Raw genomic sequence first — 4,480 nt, forward strand, 5'->3', positions numbered from 1 at the left:
ATAATCACATCTGTTTGTAATATTTATGCAGCTTCTCTGTATTATTTATATCTTGCTTCCTTTGGAACTGTAGGTAGCATAGGCTAAAAGGCTAGGAGTTCTCTGCGTTGTCCATCTCTTCCTTCCTTCGTAGCCGTAGGAAGCATGTGGAAATACATATGCTTAAAAGCGAGACAATAACTCACCGTGGAAATGATTTTTAAACAAAAAACTGGCTTTCTCATTGTAATTCACTATTATAGAGTGACTCTTTGTTCTTTCCCAATCTGGATGACACTGTTACTTTGACATAAAATTTCTGTCACTAAGCACCCTAGAGCTGTGCTAGCATATGTCATGATTTCTCATGGTTGAAGCCTCCCCGACCCTACTTCGCTAATAAAGCAAATAATCTCTTCCTATTGAAGTTTTGATCAACACTTTCATCATTCTTCTAGCCTTAACGTTCCTCGTATGGAATTATGATAGATATTGTCATAATGGTAGTTTTGGTAATTTTCCTCACTTGGAAACATTAGAGGAGAAATCAAGGACATATGACTCTTACGTTTCTTTTCTTACTTCATCTTATTAGCTACTGGAAGTTAGTGTTAATATTTTAGGCAGTTCGTGAATCAATGTGGCAGTCCCACTTCTTCCTCTCCTTTTTGCTTTTCTTGCTTCAAGTCTTGTGGCTTTCCACTACTTTCCTCCTCCATCCCCATTATAGGAGCCACTTAAGATTTTTTGAGATCAATGATTTAAGATTTTTTGAGAACAATGAAGCATACATATGGTTACGTTATGACACGAATACGACAACATAAGAAAATCCAAAAAATTAAGATATAGATATGGCTAGGGTACGTTGAATATATTGAAAAATTATTATTGTGTTTATTTTAACAATTATATGTAAGCAAAAATTATTATAATTTCAATTTTATAATAGTTTGGATATGTGGCTTGGAGTGTTTAAAAAGTATCCGATACTCTTTAAAATTAACATCAACTATAGGATACGTTTAGAAAGTATTGGATATGTATCCACACGTGTCCAAAGCATCTCAGTATTCAATATGGATACAACATGGATACGATTCTCTTTTAGAAGTATCCATTCATAGTTTAAGATCCTAGGTTAAAATATTAAATGAAGTTTTATTTTGCTGGGTCTTTGAAAAATTGAGGCTTTCGACAATAATTTTTTTTTTGAAATTTTTTTATTCAGCCTTAGACAATGAATTAAGTGGTCTAGTAGTTAAGCCGCCTCTGTCTCCATTACAATTGCCTCATAAAAAAAAAAAGGGGGCTATAATTGCTGTTTGTGTATATTCTGACTTGTGTAGAAGAAATTGTTTCCTAGAAAAGATCTAAGAAATAAATAAATAAAAATAATATGGACATTCAAAGCCAGCTTCAGACCAATATTATATGTAATGAATACAAAATTCAAAGTCAACAACCAACTTGATCGCAGATTATGTAACGAATACAGAGCTTAATGCAATAGATGTGTTTTGACTGAAATTGTTGCTGAAAACACTTGAATTCTATTAGTGAAGACAAAAAAACATAGCAAAACAATATTTGAATTACAACTTGACATAGTTTACGACAACGTTTATACCTTGGGGACAAATAGCCGTTCTACTTGAGACCTAGGGTTTGTCTGTTGAATGAGGCATTCCCTTATCGGACGCAATGCCCAGATTCGACTTTTACTTCCCTTATTCCCCTTCTACTGATTTTTTTTTTTTTTTTTGAAAAAAAAACATTCTTCATCACATGCATAATATGCATCATTATTCTTGCACTTACACAACATTTAGTAGCTTTCTTAGTTCTTGATCTGAGACAACATGCACCTAACCTCCTTGCTGTTAGGCCTCTGTTTCGGATTATCAAGAGTGCAGAAGCAAGCAATCTTAAGAACGAGGAGCATCTTGTCCTCGTCCCCGTTCCCCATCAGTCTCGGGTCAATTGCTCTGTTTGGATCCTCTTCCTCAGAAGTCATGACCTTTCTCATCTACTTCACGAAACTCATTTCTGATGTATGTTGGAAGAAATCATCAGATGGAAACTTTCCTATCACCAGAACTCCCAACAGTACCCCAAAGCTGAATATGTCGCACTTGTCTGTGAACTTCATGTTTGGTTGGGAGATTTGCGGAGGAATTTGAAAAGAGAAATGAAAAAAGTAGTTGAAATATAAATAAAACATACCTATATTCTCCCTAGTTTCACACGTCTTTTCCCTTTTTCTTTCTAAATCCCTTCCAAAATTTTCCAACCAAACACAGCATCAATGTCTGGTGATACTCTGGAGCGATATATCCAACAGTTCCCGCGACATTGGAGGTTGTAATGTGAGTATGCGCGTCGGGCACTGCTTTCGCGAGCCCAAAATCTGCAATTCGAGCTTCCATGTCATCGTCAAGAAGTACGTTTGCAGGCTTGAGATCTCTATGAATTATACGCGGAGAATGGCTTGTGTGGAGATACTCGAGCCCAGAAGCCACCCCAATTGCGATCTTGTGCCGAGCCTGCCAATCGAGCTGTCTGAGTCCCATTCGAAACCTGGTTCAGGATGTCTTGTAAGCTGCCATTTTTCATGAACTCGTATACGAGGTAATGGCAGTCAGGCCGGGACACGTGGGCTAGCAGAGGAAGAAGGTTCCTGCGCCGTATCTGAACAACGGTCTGAATCTCCGATTTGATTTGCCTCATCTTCGTGGCCAGAAACTTACTATCTTCATCCATCAAATCTCCTGCATCTTTTGGGGGTTGGATGATCTTCTTTATAGCTATCAATTTTCCATTACTTCCCGGTAACTCCGCCTTGTAAACAACTCCACAGCCACCGCTTCCGATGACTTCAAGCGATGCGACTCCATCTTCTTTCTCCAAAAATGCCAAGTCCTTCGCTTTCTTGATTAGCGGGCTGAAAGCGGAGCGGCGGTCTACTGAGTTTTTTTTTTTTTTTTGAACAAGAGGTCCACTGAGTTTTTGACAGATCTGACCAGATTTGGAAGGACGACTGTGGTGGTGGGTGGGTGGGTGGGTGGGAGGACGGTGGTGGAGGAAGCCGTCACCGTTGTGCCTGGGTTCATGACTCGCACGTACGATCACGTGGGAGGGTGCACCACCTCTGGTTCTTGAAGCCCCGGCGAGATCTCGCCCCTCTATTTGTTCGCCGTCTATGATGGCCATGGTGGCTCTCAGGTACTTCGAGCGGTGGAGACAGGCCGTGGGAGGAACAGTGGTGGGAGATCTGGCGGCAGTGGCGACAGTGTATGTGGTGGCGAGAGTGAGAAAGACGAGACAAGAGAGAGGATGCGGAGGAAAGAGAGAGAGGGTTTTGAAAAATTAGTTTTGAACAGATGTGTTTGTATGTTTTATAAATAGGTGGGTTTTTTTTGATCAATTTTATTTGGACAAGAATAAATTGACAAACAAGGCTTAAAAGGAGGAGGCACATTGTCTGTTGTCTACCTTTGTGATTGGTTCAGTTGGGTTTAAGGGCCTATTCTACAATTGAATCCATTTATTTTGCAGGCTCTTATGTATAAATTAGGGTAAATTATATTTTATTCTTTATATTTAGGTATTATTTGAGAATATGTTATTTTAATAATTTTTTAATTTTTTAATTAAAATATGAGATAAAAAAATTAATATGTTTAGAATATTTTTTATTTTTTTTAAGAAAATATGTGCAAAAATTAGAAAGAAAATGAAATCTTTGACTTTTTGGTATAAATTATTGGCTTTTTAATTTTCTTAATGACTTTTTAATTTCTAAGTTAAAAAGTGATGTCGTCAAACCAGGCCTTAATCACTTTTCTACTTTCGCCTTTAAATTTTATTTTTTTTCATTTTAATTTTTTGTCACATAATATATAAAATATATTATTATAATAATTTATGTTAGAGATGTAAGTTATACATAATAAAATATCTTTATATTTTGTGACTATTAATATGTCTTTTTAGTCTAATTTTTAATAGATATGAATTTTAGGAACAAACTGAGAAAAACTTAAATATGAAATGTTACAGTGAGAAAAAATAAATTCTAAAGATCAAAGTGAAAAAGTGACTACGCATAAAAAGGATAAAGTGTAATTTACCTATAAATTATTTACAAAAAAAATTTAGATTGATTCAATAATTAGTCCTATATTTTTTTAATCATATTTTTCTTCAAAATATTGGACAGTATAATTTGAATCATCATGAAATGGATTATCCAATCAACTTTTGTGGACCAGAAATAATCTTTTATCTTAAAAAAGGGGCCTTATGCTCAAAGGAATTCACGAGGCCTCCAAAAATAATCTTTTATCTTAAAAAAGGGGCCTTATGCTCAAAGGAATTCACGAGGCCTGCACAAGTACTAAAATTTTCAGCAATGCTAGGTATCATGTAAATTTTGTCATGAAAATAATCATGAAAGTTTTGTAACCCTTGGATTACACTTAGAATAAAGTACCACACA

General features: G+C 36.0%; 1 pseudogene; it reads right to left on the minus strand.

Annotated features, from left to right (window-relative positions):
- Window positions 1-1,497: 1,497 nt before the first annotated feature.
- LOC114265127 (leucine-rich repeat receptor-like serine/threonine/tyrosine-protein kinase SOBIR1) lies at window positions 1,498-3,378 on the minus strand (annotated as a pseudogene).
- Window positions 3,379-4,480: the final 1,102 nt, after the last annotated feature.

This window comes from Camellia sinensis, chromosome 4 (assembly GCF_055761805.1).
Source record: "Camellia sinensis isolate YWXY chromosome 4, ASM5576180v1, whole genome shotgun sequence".
NCBI classification, from domain to species: Eukaryota; Viridiplantae; Streptophyta; class Magnoliopsida; order Ericales; family Theaceae; genus Camellia; species Camellia sinensis.